At 39.9% G+C, this 20,197-nt stretch overlaps 1 protein-coding gene across 5 annotated transcripts in view; it reads left to right on the top strand.

Moving 5' to 3' along the window:
* Positions 1-794: 794 nt before the first annotated feature.
* Positions 795-20,197, top strand: part of CEP70 (centrosomal protein 70) — an 84,055-nt gene continuing 64,652 nt past the window's right edge. For all 5 annotated transcript variants that reach the window (XM_041734512.1, XM_041734514.1, XM_041734513.1 and 2 more), the window contains exons 1-2: positions 795-895; positions 3,118-3,220. The gene's annotated coding sequence lies outside the window, so the exon portion shown is untranslated. The remainder of the gene's footprint in view (positions 896-3,117; positions 3,221-20,197) is intronic.

Here is a 20,197-nt window from a genome sequence, read left to right as displayed (position 1 = left end):
GGTGTTAGGGAAGGGCAGATATGAGCTCTACCAAAGGGGCCCAGGTTTAATGACACAAAATAATAATATGTTTACTGAGCACTTGTAATGTAGGCATTATAAAAGTGTGCTTTGAAATTATTTAATTTGCACATGACGTTTTCTCTAAATATCTTTCCTCTCGGGATCCCTGGGTGGCGCAGCGGTTTGGCGCCTGCCTTTGGCCCAGGGCACGATCCTGGAGACCCGGGATCGAATCCCACGTCGGGCTCCCGGTGCATGGAGCCTGCTTATCCCTCTGTCTGTGTCTCTGCCTCTCTCTCTCTGTGTGACTATCATAAATAAATAAAATTAAAAAAAAAATCCTCAAGAGTTGCATTCTCTATTGACTAAGCCAGCCAGGTGCCCCAGTTTGGTATACTTTCTTAAGTGAAAGAAAGCACTGAGCCCTTTTTATAGTGAATACTTGCAAGTTGCTCACATTCATTTGTGTACAATAACCAATAAACTTGTAGTGTCATTGAAAAAAAAAAAAAACTTGCTGCGGACTTCCGGGCAAAGGAGTTCCCAGGTGGCTGCGGACAGCAAACAGAAGGCGCGGGCTTGCAGCACGTGCAACGGCAGCGCGCAGGCGCAGACCTAAGCGCCACGCCGCGCGCTCCCGTCTACGCGCGTGTAAGCCCCGCCCCCCGGAGCAGAGCCAACCGGGCGCGGAGCCGCTCTAGGCCCCGCCCCCGCCCCGCCCCCCGGCGGCGGGAGTTCGCCGCTCCCGCGTTCGGAGGCGGGCCCTGTCGCCGCGCTCCAGCTGGATTGGCCAGCCTCGCTCGGCTCGGTAACGGTCGCGGAGGCGGGGCCAGGAGGGGCTGAGAGGGGCCGGGCCGGGCGCGCTGCTGAGGGGAGGCCGCGGCTGAGGAAGGTGAGTGGGGCTGTCCTGGGCAGCGGCCTCGCCTGGTCCCGGGGACGGGCTGACCGGCCCTTATCCGGGCGCCCGGCGAGGAGGCCAGTTAAGACAATCTCAGGATAAGGGTCGCGGTGTCCCTGGCAAACCTGGTTCGAGTCCTGGCTCGCTCCCCGGGCCTTCACGTCTGGGCGCCCCCGTTTCTTCCTTGGTGGCCTGCAGCTGGTAATTCTCGCCTTACGCGGTGGTCGAGAAGGTTAAAGTGTAAAGGCTCAGAATGATCCCCGGCGGCTGTGTCCTAGGTGATTCCTCCGTCTGCAGAGCGTCAAGGTGTTTGAGACGGTTGCTTGGCCGGAGATGACTCGGGTGAAAAAGGGGGATGGATGCGCGAGGGAGCAGGCGAGTAGCCTTTTTCAACGGTTCATTAGGCTCATTCCAGGTTCGGAGGACCGCTGACTTGCTGCGGAGTCCAAATGGATTCTTTTTTTTTTTTTTTTTAAGATTTTATTTATTCATGAGAGACACACACACAGGCAGGCAGAGGGAGAAGCAGGCTCCAGGCAGGAAGCCCGATGCGGGACTGGATCCTGGGTCTCCGGGATCACACCCTGAGCCAAAGGCAGCCGCTCAACCGCTGAGCCGCCCAGGCGTCCCTCTAAATCGATCCTGTGAAGAAAATCGGTGAGGTGGAAATGTCAGAAGGCTGAGATCGGGAACCTAGAGACCTCACAGAAAGGGTTTCTCCCACCACTTATTTTCTCACCACAATGATAGTAAACACTGTGCAGGTGTCAGTCCTCTGCGTGATTCCAGTCCTCTGCGTGAGTCTGTTTTTGCTTTCTGTATTGTCAAGTAGACCCCGGCCTGCCCCCCGCCACAGCTTGAGGAACAGGTGGGCTGACTGGGGGGTGGGAAGCGGCGGGTGGGGTTTGTCCAACAGCTTCTGCCTCAAAGGGGGAGAGGCCTGTTCTGGTCCTTTGTGTACCCTCCCCTGGGGCAGAATGATCTGGTGGAAATGACATCCAATCCTAACTCCCATTTCCTTATTTGCTGTAGGTTCACTTCCCCTTAAGAAAATCGCGAGCGGCATGCTGGCATGTCTTTGGGGTAGAGCTTTTGTTATTTATTTATTTATTAGAGAGCAGAGACTTTGAAAGCATTGCATGTTCCGTTTATTGCAGTAATGTGAGATATATGCTTTTCAGATAGCTAATTACAGATTTTGATGTAACTCGATGGAGGAAAAAATCTGTTATAGGCCATGTTTTTTTTTTTTTTTTTAAAGATTTTTATTTATTCATTCATGAGAAACACAGAGATGTGTGAGAGAGAGGCAGAGACACAGGCAGAGGGAGAAGCAGGCTCCATGCAGACAGCCCGATGTGGGACTTGATCCCGGGATTCCAGGATCATGCCCTGGGCCGAAGGCAGGGGCCAAACCGCTGAGCCACCCAGGGATCCCCTAGGCCATGGTTTATTATTTCCAGCGTTGCCCCCCAAAAGTGGTGAAAAATAATTACATTTTATCGAATGGTGATTGTTCCTGGGGCTTCAGACCTATGAAGGGGAAGTTACCAGAGGACTCTTGGAAACCTGGACAGTGCCAGGTTTGCTTCTCTGCATCTGGCTTTTGATGCCATGTACAAACCAACTTTTATCCTGCAACCCCTATTCTCACGATCTCGCTTTAGGTGTGTTATGGCACTGATTAAACCAATAAAGCTTCTGTTTTGGCCTTGGGAAGCATTTGGTCTCTACCTGTGACTCAAGTTCCCCCGTCCGTGTCCTGTCACAGTTTATAGTTGGGGGAAAGGCTGGTGCGCACTATCAGCACATTAATTTCACAGCATGGACCTCTGAAAAGGAAGGCTTGGTCGTAGGTGGAGTTGAGATAGTTTTTCTTCCTGCCTTTGCAGGCTGAAAGTGCTTCATTTTAGTACCCTTGCAAACAAGCATATCCTACCTTTGTAGCCAGAAGTCAGGATTGATGATAGGTGATGATAGATTTGGACTCCCAGCTAAATACCTTTGTTACCTTAACAAAGCGGGGAGAGGAAAGACAAGAAGGGAGAAGACACATGGCGATGAGCCTTGGAAGTCCATCAGCGGTTATTCCAGTTGTTTCCTACTTCAGTTTAATGGTTATTGGTACCATAGATGCCTGCTCTGGGAATAACACAAGACCATTCTTAGTAGGAGGTTGAACATTTTAAAATTTTCTTTCTCTTTTTGAAATCTAGATGAAGATCCAGTTTCGGACGTGAGACTCACTGGGTGATCATTTCATTGAGATCAACCTGAATGACCAGGTGAAAAGTGCAAGAGGAATGTGCTATGACTGAGGTATGTCTAATGTGGCCTATAACTCTCTGGATGTTGGGAGACCATGGAAAAGACTTATTATTTACTGAATACTGTAATAGATACATGGTATATGTATTTCCTTCTGATCTGATAATCCTATCAGGTAGATATTTTAAACTCCGGTAAAGAAACTGAAGCCTAGAGAAATTAAATAACAATATTGACTTACATAGCTGGCACCAACTGTAATCACCAACTCTGTCCTGCTATGAGCCAGGCACTATTCTATTTTCTTTCTATATTAACTCCTAATCTCCGTAACAACCCTATGAGCTAAGTACTTCTACTATCCTCATGATAATGAGGTCAAGGCACAGATACTTTTGATATCTCATACTCATACTTTTGATACTCATACTCATACTCATATATCATACTTTTGATATCTCAGATACTTTGAGATCCTCATGATAATGAAGTCAAGGCACATTAGTACTTTTCTGGCTGTGTAGCAGAATCCACAATTTGAATCCAGAAGTGTGGGTACAGAGCTATACCAGCTTTCTTTTGGTTAGTATTTTCATTACTTTTGTTTTTATTGTCATTTAATAAAATTTTAATTGTAAAATGAATTTTTATTATGAAGTCAAACAGAAAAGAACACATGTAGCAAATGTGTGGCTTAATAAACTGTTAAAATGGTACCACTCAGGGTGTAGAACCATGCTCACCCTGCCAGAGCCCCTCCGTTGCTCCATCTGAGTCACAATTACTTCTGTACTCCCATTAGTAGCCATTCTTCTGACTTCTATCGTAATTGCTTCCTTGTGTTTAAGAGGGTTTTTTTTCATAAGTGTATATTTCTAGATACTATAGTGTAGCCTTGCCAATTAAAATTTTTTTGGACTTTTTAAAAGAGTTTATTTTAGTGAGTGTGGAGAAGGGCAGAGGGGAGGGAAGAGAAAGAATCTCAGGCAGACTCCCAGCTGAGCATGGAGCCCCATGCGACAACCCTGTGATCATGTGACCTGAGCCAAAACCAAGAGTCGGATGCTTAACCACCTGAGCCACCCAGGTGCCCCTTAAAAACTTTTTTTAATATCTGCAGGTTTTTTGGGTGCCTGGATGGTGCAATCAGTTGAGTGTACTGGTTCTTGAGAACATAGGAGATGATATTCTCAAGAATTAATAGTTAACTCCTTTGTTTTATCTCATATTTACATACACAACAGTATCAGAATTATTGATATCATCACTAATATGATTACTGAAAACATTAAACCTTTTGTTTTTTGCTTATGTTCTTACTCTTTTTTAAAAAAATGTATGATGGGATCCCTGGGTGGCGCAGCGGTTTGGCGCTTGCCTTTGGCCCAGGGCGTGATCCTGGAGATCCGGGATCGAATCCCACGTCGGGCTCCCAGTGCATGGAGCCTGCTTCTCCCTCTGCCTGTGTCTCTGCCTCTCTCTCTCACTGTGTTCCTATCATAAATAAATAAAAATTAAAAAAAAATGTATGATATCTACATTGTCAGAACACGCAGTTATTACATATTCTGCTTTTCCTCTTTTAGTCTTTATTTATTCTTAGTTCTACAAGTATATTTATTTTATTTTTTATTTTTTATTTTTTTTAATTTTTATTTATTTATGATAGTCACAGAGAGAGAGAGAGGCAGAGACACAGGCGGAGGGAGAAGCAGGCTCCATGCACCGGGAGCCTGATATGGGATTCGATCCCGGGTCTCCAGGATCGCGCCCTGGGCCAAAGGCAGGCGCCAAACCGCTGCGCCACTCAGGGATCCCTACAAGTATATTTAATGCTCATCACCAGCGTTTATGTTGATCTTTGAGAGAGAGAAGGGACTTGGGGCTTCATCCTAGGACCTTGGAATCATGACTTGAGCCGAGGGCAGATGCTTAACAGACAGAGCCACCCAGGTGCTCCTGTATTGATGTTAAAGGCATCATTTTGGGGATCCCTGGGTGGTGCAGCGGTTTGGCGCCTGCCTTTGGCCCAGGGCGCGATCCTGGAGACCCGGGATCGAATCCCACATCAGGCTCCCAGTGCATGGAGCCTGCTTCTCCCTCTGCCTGTGTCTCTGCCTCTCTCTCTCTCTCTCTGTGACTATCATAAATAAATAAAAATTTTAAAAAAAAGGCATCATTTTGGTTACCTGATTTATTAGATTCCTTAGGAAGAAATATTCCCTGAGTTTATGTGGATAAAAGTTTGTGCTCTTTATACATGAAAGTCACTTTTGCTGTTATAAAATCTTTGACTCACACTTCTTTTCCTTGAATATCTTAAATATATTACTCTTATTCTTTTGGCATAAAGCATCGATATCAAAGAGATATGATAATCTAATTTTTCTTCCCCTGATAAGTTGTTCTTTTTTCTAGATGACCAAGTATTTTTTCTTTGAAGTCTAGTAATTTTATTAGGATGGGTTAGTGTTCTCAAGTATGTGATACACTCTTTCCATATATAATTTCAAATATACATATATTTTCCTTTCAGGAAAGCTTTATTTTTTTAAATTGCTTTATTGAGATATATGTGATATACAGTAAGCTTCACATATTTAAGGTGTGCTACTTGATAAGTTTTGACATATATATACACCTGTGAAACCATCACACAATCAAGATTGTGCATATATCCCTCACCCCAAAAATTCTTCTGTTCCCCTTTGTGGTCCATCTTTCCAGCCTCTCATTCCCCTAGCCACTACTGATTTACTTTTTGTGACTGTAGATTAGATTAGTTTTTGTTTTCTAGAATTTTATATAAATGAAGTCATACAGTATATAAATCTTCATCTGGCTTCTTTTACTTAGCATAATTGTTTTCAGGTTCATCAGTGTCGTTGCATATATCAATAGTTTATTCCTTTTTTTAGTAGTTTATTCCTTTTTATTACTGAGAAATATTCCATTGTGTGCCTATACCAGTTTGTGTGTCTGTTTAGCTTTTGATGGACATTTGAGTTGTTTCCAGTTCCTGGTGATTTTACAAATCTCTTAAGAATTTTTATGTACAAGTCTGTGTGGTCTTATGCTTTCATTTTTCTTAAGTAAATATCTAGGAATGGAATAGCTGGGTCTTAGTATATTTAACCTTTTAAAAAGCTACCAAAGTGTTTTCCAAAGTGATTGTCCTATTTTACATGGCCATCAGCTGGGTATTAAAGTTCCAGTTTCTTCATAGCCTTGTAAACACTTAGTATAGTCAGTCTTAGCCTGACTTAGCATTTATTTTTATTTTTTATTTTTTCTGACTTAGCATTTAAATAGATGTATTGTGGTATTTTTTTTTTTAATTCCAGAGTAGTTAACATACAGTGTTATCTTAGTTTCAGGTGTACAATATAGTGATTCAGCAGTTCCATGTATTACTCAGTGCTTATCAAGATAAGTGAGCTTTTAATCCCCTTCACCTATTTCACTTATCCCCATACCCACCTCCCCACCTCCCTGCTCTGGGAACCATCTGTTTGTTCCCAGAGTCCATTTTTTTGGCTTGTCTTTCTTTCCTTTCTTTTCTTTTCCTTTGCGTTATTTTGTTTCTTAAATTCTACATGAGTAAAAACATATGGTATTTGTATTTCTCTGAATGACTTATTTCACTTAGCATTATAAAAAACCCACTAGGTTCATCCATATTGTCTTATGGCCAAATAATACTCCATTGTGTATAATTGCATCTTCTTTTTCCATTCATCTTTCAGTGAACACTTGGGCTTCTTTAATATAAGGGTGCATATATCCCTTTGAATTAATGTTTTCACATTTTTTGGATAAATACCCAGTAGCATGATTATTGGATCATAAGGTAGTTCTATTTTTAATTTTTTGAGGGACCTCCATGCTGTCTTACACGATGGCTGTACCAGTTTGTATTCCACCAGCCATGCACAAGGGTTCTGTTTTCTCCACATCGTCCATATTTGTTTGAGTTTTTTACTTTAGCCATTCTGGGAGTTTTGAGTTAATATTGCATTGTGGTTTTGGTTTGCATTTCCCTGATAATGAACGATATTGAGCATGTTTTCATGTGCCTGTTGGCCATCTGTATGTCATCTTTGGAGAAATGTCTGTTCATGTCCTCTGCCCATTTTTAATTGGATTATTATTTTTTTTCAGTATCGAGTTGTATGAGTTCTTCATGTGTTTTGGATACTAACCCTTTATCAGATATGTCATTTGCAAATATCTTCTCCCATTTAGTAGGTTGCCTTTTCGTTTGGTTGGTTGTTTCCTTTGCTGTACAAAAGCTTTTTATTTTGATGTTGTCCCAATAGTATAGTTTTGCTTTTATTTCCCTTGCCTCAGGAGACATGTCTAGAAAGATAGCACTACCATCAATGTCAGAAAAACTACTGCCTGTGCTCTCTTCTAGGATTTTTTTTTTAAAGATTGTATTTATTTATTCATGAGAGACAGAGAGCGGGGGGTTGTACAGAGGTACAGACATAGGCAGAGGGAGAAGCAGGCTTCATGCAGGGAGCCTGACGTGGGACTTGATCCCGGGTCTCCAGGACCACACCCTGGGCTGAAGGCGGCTCTAAACCGCTGAGCCACCTCGGCTGCCCCTCTTCTAGGATTTTTATGGCTTCAGATCTCACATTTAGGATCTTAATTCATTTTTTTAAATTGTGTGTATGTATGTATGTATGTATTTGACAGAGTATACAGGCAGAGGGAGTGGCAGAGGGAGAAGCAGACTCCCTGCTCAGCAGGGAACCTGATTCAGGGCTCGATCCCAGGGCCCTGGGATCATGACCTGAGCTGAAGGCAGATGCTTAACCAACTGAGCCATTCAGGTGCCCCAGTCCTTAATTCATTTTGAGTTTATTTTTTGTGTGTGGTGTAAGAAAATGGTCTAGTTTCATTCTTTTACATGTAGCTGTCCAGTTTCTCCACCATTTAAAAAACTGTCTTTCCCGTTGCGTATTCTTGCCTCCTTTGTCGAAGATTAATTAACCATATAACTGTGGGTTTATTTATTTTTTTCTTGTTAAGATTTTATTTTTAAGTAATCTCTACACCCAATGTTGGGCTTGAACTCACAACTGTGAGATCAAGAGTCACATGCTCTTCCAACTGAGACAGCCAGGTACCCTTATTTCTGGATTTTCTATTCTGTTCTGCTGATCTATGTGTCTTATCTATTTTTGCCATTACCATACTGTTTTGTTTACTACAGTTTTGTAATATAACTTGAAGTATGGAATTGTGATACTTTCAGTTTTGTGTTTTTCTTTTTGAAGATAGCTTTAGCTATTTCAGGTCTTTTGTGGTTCCTTACAAATTTTAAGATTGTTCCAGTTTTTTGAAAAATGCTGTTTATTTTTTGTTAGAGATTGCATTAAATGTGTAGATTGCTTTAGGTAGCATAGACATTACAACAGTATTTGGTCTTCTGTGAGCATTGAATGTCTTTCCATTTCTTTGTTATCTTAATTTCTTTAATCGCATTTTACAGTTTTCAGAGTACAGGTCTTTCACCTCCTGGTTGTTTATTTCTAGATATTTTGTTATTTTGGGTTCAATTGTAAGTGGGGTTGTTTTCTTTTTAGAGATGTATTTATTTATTTGCAAAAGAGAGAGAGCACAGGTGCACACACACAGTGTGGGGAGAGGGAGAGAGAGAATCTTAGACTCCCAGCTGAGTAGAGCCAGAAACAGGGCTCCATCTCACAACCGTGAGATCCCTGAGATCATGACTTGAGCTGAAATCAAGAGTTGAATCCTTTACTGACTGAGCCACCCAGGCACACTGGGATTATTTATTTCTCTTTCTGCTGCTTCATTATTAGTGTATAGAAATACAACAGATTTCTGTATCCTGCGACTACTAAATTCATTTATCAGTTCTAGTAGTTTGTTGGCAGATCTTTAGGGTTATCCATAGATATGTCATCTGCAAATAGTAAACGTTTTACTTCTTCCTTAGCATTTTGGATGCTTTTAATTTTTTTTTGTTGTCTGAATGCTGTGGCGAGGACTTCCAGTACTATGGTGGATGAAAATGGTGAGAGTGGACATCCTGGTCTTGTTCTGATCTCAGAGGAAAAGCTCTCAGTTTTTCCCCATTGAGTATAATATTAGCTATGGATTTTTTCATATATGGCCTTTATTATGTTGAAGTATTTTCCCTCTAAACCTAGTTAGTTGATGGTTTTTTAAATCATGAATGGATGTTGTACTTTGTGTCAATTGCTTTTAAGCCATTAATTGAAAAGATCATATGGTTTTTATCCCTTGATGTTATTAATTGATTTGTGAATATAAAACTACCCTTGCATCTTGGGAATGAATCTCACTTGATTTTGGTGAATCATTTTTTAAAAAAATATTTTATTTTATTATTTATTCATGGGAGACACAGAGAGAGAGAGAGAGAGAGAGAGAGAGAGAAAGAGAGAGAGAGAGAGAGAGAGAGGCAGAGACACAGGCAGAGGGAGAAGCAGGCTCCATGCAGGGAGCCTGACGTGGGACTCGATCCCGGGTCTCTAGGATCATGCCCTGGGCCGAAGGCAGTGCTAAACCGCTGAGCCACTGGGGCTGCCCAGTGAATGATTTTTTAAAATGTTTTGTTGGGTTCCAATTGCCAGTATATTGTTGAGGACTTTTGCATCTGTGTTCCTCTGTGTTCATTGGAGATATCAGCCTGTAGCTCTCTTTTTTTTTAGCTCTCTTTTTTTGTAGTGTCTTTATCTGGTTTTGATATCAAGGTAATGTTGGCCTTATAGAATTAATTTGGAAGTTTCTGTTCCTCTTCTATTGTTTGGAAAAGTTTGAGAAGAATAGGTATTAACTCTTCTTTAAATGTTTGGTAGAATTCTCCTATGAAGCTATCTGGTTCTGGACTTTAGTTTGTAGGGCGTTTGTTTTTTGAGATTTTTTTTTTTTCTAGCTCCTTTAGGTGTAAGGTTAGGTTGTTTGAGATTTTTCTTCTTGAGATAGGCCTGCATTGCTATAAACTTCTCTCTAAGAAGAAATGCTTTTGATGCATCCCAAAGATTTTGGAACAGTATGTTTTCATTTTTCATTTGTTTCTATGTAATTTTTATTTCTTTGATTTCTTGGGTGACTCATTCATTGTTTAGTAGCATGTTATTTAACCTTCATTATTTGTGTTCTTTCCAGATTTTTTCTTATAGTTGATTTGTAATTTTATATAACATTGTGGTCAGGGGATCCCTGGGTGGCACAGCGGTTTAGTGCCTGCCTTTGGCCCAAGGCGTGATCCTGGAGACCTGGGATTGAATCCCACGTCGGGCTCCCGGTGCATGGAGCCTGCTTCTCCCTCTGCCTATGTCTCTGCCTCTCTCCCTCTCTCTCTGTGACTATCATAAATAATAAAAAAAAAATTAAAAAAAAAACAAAAAAAACCATTGTGGTCAGAGAGGATGCATAATATGACTTGAATATTTTTGAATTTGTTGAGACTTGTTTTGTGGCTTAAAGCTAATATGTGATCTGTTCTGCATCATGTTCCATGTGCATTTGAAAAGAATGTGTAATCTGTTTGTGGATGGCATGTTCTGAATATATCTGTTAGATCCATCTGGTCCAGTGTGTCATTCAGAGGCAGTGTTTCTTTGTGATTTTCAGTTTGGATTATCTGTCCATTGATTTAAGTGGGGTTTTAAAGTCCCCTACTATTATTACAACCAATTACTTCCTTTATGTTTGTTTTTAACTGTTTTCTGTATTTGGGTGCTTCTATGTTAGATACGTAAATATTTACAATTGTTACATCGTCTTACTGTATTGTCCCCTTTATTATTATATAGTCCTTTGTCCTTTATTACAGTTTTTGTTTTAAACTCTATTTTGTCCATTAGAAATATTGCTACCCCAGTTTTCTTTGACATCCATTTGAACGATAAATGTTCCTCATGTCCTCACTTTTTTTTTAAGTTTTTAAAATTTATTCATTAATGAGAGACACAGAAAGAGAGGCAGAGATATAGGCAGAGGGAGAAGGAAGCTCCTCACAGGGAGCCTGATGTGGGTGGGACTCTATCCCCAGACTGGGATCATGCCCTGAGCCAAAGGCAGATGCTCAACCACTGAGCTACTCAGGTGTTCCCCCATGTCCTCACTTTTGATCTGCAAGTGTCTTTACATCTGAAATGAGTCTGTTATAGGCAGCATACAGATGGATCTTGTTTTTTTTTTAATCCACTTTGTCACCCTATGATTTGATTTGAGCATTTAGTCATTTGCATTCAGAATGTTTATAGGTATATATTTATTGCCGTTTTGTTACTTTTTTGTGGTTGCTTTGATCTTGTTCTCTTTCACAATTTGTTAACTTTCTTTAGTGATATGCTTGGCTTTCTTTCTCTTTATCCTTTGCATATTTATTACTGGTTTCTGATTTATGGCTACTGTTAGGTTTGTATATAACATCTTCCACATCTAGTCTGTGTTAGGTTGGTGGTCACTAAAGTTTGAGTCCATTCTTTTCTTTTTTTTTTTTTTAAGATTTTATTTATTTATTTATTTATTTATTTATTTATTTATTCATTCATTCATTCATTCATTCATTCATTCATTCATTCATGAGAGACACAGAGAGAGAGAGAGAGAAAGAGGCAGAGACACAGGCAGAGGGAGAAGCAGGCTCCATGCAGGGAGCCCGACATGGGACACGATCCCAGGTCTCCAGGATCATGCCTTGGGCTGAAGGCAGCACTAAGCCGCTGAGCCACCTGGGCTGCCCTGAACCCATTCTTTACTTTTCTTCTCTCCACATTTTAGGTATGTGGTATTATATTTTGCACCCTTCTATTTTATGAATCCCTTGATTGGTTTTTGCAGAAACACGTAGTTTTACTGCTTTTTATATTTTTTGCTTTTTGTATTCTCATTTATGGTCTTTCCTTGCCAAACAGTCCCATTTAATATTCTCTATAAGGCTGGCTTAGTGGTTGTGAATTCCTTTAGTTTTATTATTTGAGAAAGTCTTTATTTCTCCTTCTTTTGTGAATGATAGCCTTGCTGCATAGAGTATTCTTGGCTGTAAATTTTTCCCTTCTAGCACTTTGAATATATCATGCCACTCCCTTTTGGGCTTTACAGCTTCTGCTCAAAAACTTGCTAATAGCCTTATGGTATTTCCCTTATATGTAAGTGTCTTCTTTTGCTACTTTAATTCTTTTTTCTTTATCACTACTTTTTCCCATTTTAATTACTATGTGTCTTGGTGTGGACACCTTGTGTTGAATTTTTGGGAGAATCTCTGTGCTTCCTGGATCTAGATATCTGTTTCTTCCTCAGATAGGGAAGTTTTCAGCTATTATTTTTTCTTTTTTTTTTTCTCTTTCTTTTTTTTTAAATGATAGTCACAGAGAGAGAGAGAGGCAGAGACACAGGCAGAGAGAGAAGCAGGCTCCATGCACCGGGAGCCCGACGTGGGATTCGATCCTGGGTCTCCAGGATCACGCCCTGGGCCAAAGGCAGGCGCCAAACCGCTGCGCCACCCAGGGATCCCAGCTATTATTTTTTTAAATAAATTTCTACCTCTTTTTCTCTCTCTTCTTTTGGGATTCCTATAATGCAAATGTTATGCTTGATGGAGTCACTGAGTTCCCTGAGTGTATTCTCAATTTGCATATTTTATTTATCTCTGTTTGCTCAGCTTGGTTACTTTCCATTACTCTGTCTTCCAGGTCGTTAGTTTGTTCCTCTGCTTTCTCTAGCCTGCTATTTATTCTACCTAGTAGTGTATTTCTCATTTCATTTATTATGTTCCTCGTCCCTGATTGTATTTTTTTTTTTTTTGTCTTTTGTTAAGGTCCTCACTAATGTTCTCCATTCTTTTCTCAAAGCCACTGAGCATCTTCATTACTTTGAATTCTCTGTCAGGCATATTATTTATATCCATTTCCTTAGGTCTTTTGCTGGAGGTTGGTCCTGTTCTTTCATTTGGGACATATTTTCTGTTTCCTCATTTTGTCAGCGTCTGTTTCTGTGTTTGGAGTCAGCTATGTCTCTTGCTTTTGATGATAATAGTCTTTCAGGCCCTGTAATGCCCCACAGTGCAGTGTCTCCTATTCCCTAGGACCTGGTACTTCAGAGATTGTCCCCTGTGTGTGTTGCATGTGCTCTGTTCTTGAGTCCTGGGGCTTTTTCTTGGAGTCCAGTTGTCTGCAGATGTTTTCTTTACCTGTTGTAGGAAGTATTTGGTCCCCAGCTGAGTAGTGTGTGTTTTAACAAAGTGTGTTGTATAGTCTGTTCCTGAAATGAGTCCTGCCACCGCTGCATCCACAGCTGAGGTCCTTTATAGGTCCTTTATAGCCTGTGGATTTGGAAATGTGTTGGTGACGTTTGTACTGGTGGTTTTGTGAGGAGACCTGCAGGACTGGGACTGAGGCAAGCATGACTGAGAAGGGTGGGTCCACTGAAGTGTGATATGGCAAGATGGAGCTGATATAAGCAAGTTAGGTAGGGAGTATTGGCACCTGTGATTTTTTTTTTAAGATTTTATTTATTCATTCATGAGAGACACAGAGAAAAAGAGACAGAGACGCAGGCGGAGGGAGAAGCAGGCTCCATGCAGGGAGCCCGACATGGGACTGGATCCTGGGACTCCAGGATCACGCCCTGGGCTGCAGGTGGCACTAAACCGCTGAGCCACCTGGGCTGCCCACCTGTGATGTTTTTGCTGAAAAATTAACTGATAGCCTTATGGGGTTTCCCTTGTATATAACTGTTTCTTTTTGGTGTTCTTAAAATTCTCTATCATTACTTTTTGCCATTTGACCTATGATGTGTTTGATGGTGGACCTCCTTGGGTTCACTTCATTAGGGACTTTCTGTCCTTCCTGGATGTGGATGTCTGTTTCCTTTCCCATATTGGGGAGGCTTTCAGCTATTATTTCTTCAGGTACATTTTCTACCATCTACTCTCCTTCTTCCCCTTCTGGGATCCCTATTATGTAAATGTTGTTATTCTTGTTATGTTGCAGAGTTCCCTTCCCCTATTCTCATTTTTCATTATTTTTTCTTTTTGCTATACAGTTTGGTTGCTTTGTATTATTCTGTCTTCCAGATTGTTAATCTGTTCTTCTGTGTCTTTTAATCTGTACTGATTACCTCTAGTGTCTTTTTTATTTCTATTACTGAATTGTTCAGCTCTTACTGATTACATTATTTACATATGTATATATTTTATAAAATATTTATATATTTTGTATTTACTGTCTCTCTCTCTTGACATTCTCACTGAGTTCATTCACTCTTTTCTCAAGTCTAGTAATTATGACTATTACCTTTAAAGTCTTTATCAGGCATATTGCATATCTCTCTTTCATTTATCTTTTTTACTGTGATTTTGTCTTGTTCTTTATTTGGGATATATTTCTCTGTTTCTTCATTTTGTCTCTATTTTTTTCTAAGTATTAGGTAGGCCAGCTGTGTCTCCTGGTCTTGAAAGTAGTGGCCTTGTGTGGAAGAGATCCTGTGGTGCCATATGGTGCAATCCCCTCTGGTTGCCAAAACCAGGGACTCCCAAGGGTGTCCCCTTCTGTTGTGGCTGAGTTGCAGTTATTGTGGGTACACTAGTGGATGGCACTGGCTTCCAGCCTGACTGGCTGCAATGATTTGATTTACCTGATGGGGGTGTACTGGGCATAGTTTGCTCCCTGCAACGTTGAGAGACCACCCGTTGCCTGTGTGTTCACTGGTAGGTGAGGTTAGCGTTCATTCTAGGTAGCTGTCTACAGCTAGTGTCTGCTCTATCTGCAGGCACAGTGAAGGGCAGGACTTGCTCTCTGCACAGCCAGCTAAAAGGCTCAGCTGCAGGAACTGTGGGCATGCTGGTGGGGAGTTATGTCTTCCCTTTCCAAAAGGCAGGAGTCATTTTGAAGTGGCACAGTGCTGGCAGAGTTGCCTTCCAGGTGTGGCAGAGCAGGAGCTATTTTGCCAAGGTGGGCAGGTTAGATGGAGTGGTCTGTAGGAGGATGTAGGGGCATGGGATACAGTGATAGTAAGGTAGACGGAGAGTGTCGGAACTGGCTCCTAGAAGCATCTTGCTATCTAGGTTGTAGGAGGCAAGGAAAAATGGCACTTGCCATTGTTTTTGTTGCCAGAGAAATCTTTGGCCACTTAGTACATATTCTCAGATTAGTCAGTAAGCTCCTTCATGAATACCCCCAGGTGCTTTTCAAGGTGCTGCTTCTGCATTGTGTCTCTTGAGTTATTTAGTATGTTGACTCTTTAAGGGCAGGGACTCAGTTTCCTGTCATCTTCTGGCTTTCCTTGAGTTAAGTCTTCCAATTTTCAAAGTTCTTGGAGTTAAGCCCGCATGGTTTTCAAAGCCAGATGTTTATTTTATTTTTTATTTATTTATTTATTTATTTTGAGATTTTATGTATTTATTTGAGGGTGAGAGAGAGAGAGAGGGAACGAGCATGAGTAGGGTGGGGAGGGAGGGGTCAGAGGCTGAGGGAGAGGGACAAGCAGACTGTGTGCTGGGCACAGAGTCAGATGTGGGGCTCAGTCCCAGGACCCTGGAATCATGACCCAAGCTGAAGGCAGATACTTAACCGACTGAGCCACCTGGCACCCAGTACTTTGTTGAATTCATTTATTCTAACAGGTTTTTGTTTTTTTGATGGACTCTTTAGGGTATTCTGCATATAAGATTATATCATCTGCAAACAGGAGTCATTTTACTTCTTCCTTTTCAATTTGGACACCTTTTTCTATATTTCTCTTTCTAGATTTATTGCTTTGGCTAGACCTCCCAGTACTATATGTAAAGGAAGTGGTGAATGTGGTCATCCTTGCTTTGTTTCTGGTCTTAGAGGAAAAACTTTTAATCTTTCACCGTTAAGTGTGACGTTCACTGTATGTTTTAATATGTGGCTTTTATTATGTTGAGGTAGATTTTTTCTTTTTTTTATAAAGATTTTATTCTATTTTTAAAGAGCATGCATGTGTGAGTAGGGGGAGGGACAGAGGGAGGGAGAGAAGGGAGAGAACCTCACTCAGATTACCCACTGAGCATGGAGCCTGACATGGTGCTCAGTCTCACAACCCCTGAGATCATGATCTAAGCGAAAACCAAGAGTTGGATGCTCAACCAAGCCACGCAGATGCCCTAAGGTAGATTTTTTTCTTTTCCTAGTTTGTTGAGTGGTTTTTGTTTTGTTTTGTTTTGTTTTTTCAATCATGAAAGGGTGTTTAATTTGGTCAGATGTTTTTTCTGTATCAAATGAGATAATCATGATTTTTTCATCCCTCATTCCATTAATGTAGTCCATTACATTGATTGCTTTTCATATGTCAGACTATTCTTATATTCCAGGAATAACTCCCATTTTGTTGTGGTGTATAATCTTCTTAATATGCTGCTGAATTTGGTTTACTAGTATTTTGTTGAGGGTATTTGCATCAGTGTTCATAAGGAATGTTGGTCTTTAGTTTTCTTATATTGTCTTTGTCTAGCTTTGGTATTAGAGTAATGCTGGGCTTAAAAAATGAATTAAGTATTCCTTTCTCTTCAAACTTGGGAAAAGTTAGAGAATAATTGGTGTTATTTAAGTGTTTGATAGAATTTCTCAGTGAAGCCATCAGTTCTAAGGGTTGCTTTATTGGGAGATTTTTGATTACTAATTCAATCTTATGAGTTATGGGTTTGTCCAGATTTTCTTTGTTTTGCTCTAATTTTTATTCTAATGCCCCCAGTTTCACTTATGGTTTTAATAATTTGAATCTTCTCTCTTTTATCTGTCCATTTAGCTAAAAGTTTGTCTATTTTGCTGATTTTTTCCAAGTAACTTTTTATTTTACTGATTTTCCTCTCTTGCTTTTCCTTTATTTCCTTTATCTTTGCTCTAATCTTTATTGTTTCCTTTCTTTTGCTAGCTTTGTTCTTTTTCTGGTTCCTTAAGTTATAAAGTTAGGTTGTTAATTTGAAATTATTCTTGTTTTTATTTATTTATTTTTTTACAAATTTATTTATTTTAGAGAAAGCATGAATGTGAGGGGCAGAGGGAGAGAGAATCTCAAGCAGATTCTGAGCTGAGTCCAACATGGGGCTCAATCTGATAACTCTGAGATCATGACGACGTGAGGTGAAACCAAGAGTTGGATGCTCAACTGATTATGTCACCTATGCACCCCTGTTCTTGCTTTTTAGTATAAATGTTTATAGCTGTAAATTTTCCCCCTAGCACTGCTTTCAAAAGTTTTGGTATGTTGTATTTTTTATTTTGTTTTTGTTTTTAAGTTTCAGTTATTTAAGTAATCTCTACACACATTGTAGTTCTCAAATTTATGACCCAGAAAGATCAAGAGTCGCATGTTCTGACTGAGCCAGCCAGGTGCTCTGTACTTTTGTTTTTCTTAATCTTTAAGTATTTTTTCTTCTTCTTCTTTTTTTTTTTTTTAAGATTTTATTTATTTGAAAGAGAGACAGAGAGAGCATGAGCAGGGGTGAGGGGCAGAGGGATGAGCAGACTCCCCACTGAGCAGGGAGCCCAAGGCAGGGCTTGATCCAGGACCCTAAGATCATGACCTGAGCTGAAAGCAGACACTTAACTGACTGAATCACCAGGTGCCCCTGTAAGTATTTTCTAATTTCCCTTGTGATTTCTTCTTTGATCCATTGCTTGGTTGAGTATATTGCCTAGTTATCACAACTTTATGAATTTTCCATTTACCTTCTGTTATTGATTTCTAACTTTATCCTGTTGTCATCTGAGAATGTACTTTGTATATCTATCTTTCAAAATTTGTTTTGACTTAATTTATGTCCTAATATATGGTCTGTCCTGGAAAATGTCTTATGCACACTTGAGAAGACTGTGTATTGTATTTTTGTTGGGTAGAGTGTTCCTTAGAAATTGTTAGCTCTGGTTTATTATGTTGTTCAGTTCCTGTTTCATTACTTATCTTTTGTCTGGTTCTATCTGTTATTGAGAGTGGAGTATTAAAGTCTCCAACTATTATTATAGAATTATTTCTTCCTTTAATTTTGTCAATTTTTACTTAATGTGCTTTGATGGTTTGTTATTAAGTGTATACATTTTTATAATTGTTATCTCTTCTTGCTGTATTGAACCTTAGCTTAATATCTCATGTCCTTTGTCTTTCATAATATTTTTTTGATTGAAAGTCTTTTTGTCTGATAGTCATAAAGCCACACTTGCTCTCTTTTGGTTCTTATTTGCGTGGAATATCTTTTACCATCCTTTCACTTTTAAGCTCTTTGTGTCTTTGGATCTAAGGTGAGTCTGGCAGCCCCAGTGGCTCAGTGATTTAGTGCCGCCTTCAGCCCAGGGCCTGATCCTGGAGACCCGGGATCGAGTCCCACATCAGGCTCCCTGCATGGATCCTGCTTCTCCCTCTGCCTGTGTCTCTGCCTCTCTCTCTGTCTCTGTGTCTCTCATGAATAAATAAATAAAATCTTTAAAAAAAAATAAAGTGAGTCTGTTTTAGATGGCATATAGTTGGATCATATTTTTATCCATTCTGCCAATCTGTGAGGAGTTTAATCCATTTACATTTAGAGTAATTGCTGTAAGTAGGGACTTATTTCTGTCATTTTGCCTTTTTCTTTTTTGTCTTATAGGTTTTCTGTTCATTTTCTGTATCACTGGGTTTTTTGTGTTTAGTTGATGTTATTGAGTGAAATCTTTAAATTCCTCTTTTTGTATATATTCTATCACTGTCTTCTCTTTTTTTTTAAATTTTTTTTTATTATTATTTATGATAGTCACAGAGAGAGAGAGAGAGGCAGAGACACAGGCAGAGGGAGAAGCAGGCTCCATGCACCGGGAGCCCGATGTGGGATTCGATCCTGGGTCTCCAGGATCGCGCCCTGGGCCAAAGGCAGGCGCTAAACCGCTGCGCCACCCAGGGATCCCTATCACTGTCTTCTTTGTTACTATGAGAATTACATTTGACATCCTCAAGTTATAATACTCTAAATTTATAACAGTTTAATATATAAATAACATGCAAAAACTCTGCTTTTCGCAGCTCCATTCCTACTTCCTTCAGTTGCTGATGTCACACAATCACATGTTAATATATGTGTGCCACAAAACATAAGCTAATAATTCTTTTAAATGCATTAGTTTTTTTCATTAGTTTCTAAATTATGTAGAAAAAGTAATGTAAAGAAAAAAAGAAAAAGGAATGTGACATTATAAACCAAAGTTATAATAATATCAGTGTTTAATTATTTTTTTTTTGTAAAGCATTTGTCTTTCAAATCATGTAGAAAACAAAAAGTGGAGTTACAAACCATTGTTTTAATAATGCTAGCTTTTATATTTTTCATGTCATTAACCATGCCATTAACCTTTACTTAGATCTTTATTTTTTTCATGTGGCTTGAGTTACTGTCTGGTGTCCTTTCATTTCAACCTGTAGGATTCCTTTTAGCATTTCTTGTTGGAGACATCCAATGGGAATGACCTCCTTTAACTTTTCTCTAACTTAGGAATGACTTAATTTCTTCCTTACTTTTGAAGGACAGTTTTGCAAGATACAGGATATTTTTTTAAAGATTTTATTTATTTATTTAAGAGGGAAGAGTGATGAGAGGGGGAGGAGAGGGAGAAGCAGATCCCCCCTGAGCAAGGAACCCAGCGTAGGGCTCAGTCCAAGGACCCTGATATCATGACTCGAGCTGAAACCAAGATTCAGATGTTCAATCCTACTTAGCCACCCAGGCGCCCCCAGATACAGGATTCTTGACTGATGGTTTCTTTCTGTTAACTCTTAGAATATATCATATTCTATATACCTTCTGGCCTCTAAAGTTTCAGATGAAAAATCTACAGGTTATCTTATTGAGAATCTCTTGTATGTGATGGGTGACTTCATGTTTGCTGCTTTCAAGGTTCTTTGTCTTTCAGAAATTTGATGTGGTTCTTTTTTAAGTTTATCTTACTTGGAGTTCTTTGAACTTATTGAAGGTATGTATTTGTGTCTTTCAAAAAATTTGGGATGTTTTCAGCCATTATTTCTTTATTCTCT

The sequence above is a fragment of the Vulpes lagopus genome, chromosome 19 (genome assembly GCF_018345385.1).
Source record: "Vulpes lagopus strain Blue_001 chromosome 19, ASM1834538v1, whole genome shotgun sequence".
Taxonomy (NCBI): Eukaryota; Metazoa; Chordata; class Mammalia; order Carnivora; family Canidae; genus Vulpes; species Vulpes lagopus.
Note: the sequence above shows the minus strand (reverse complement) of the source record. Positions and strands in the feature narration are given on the sequence as shown.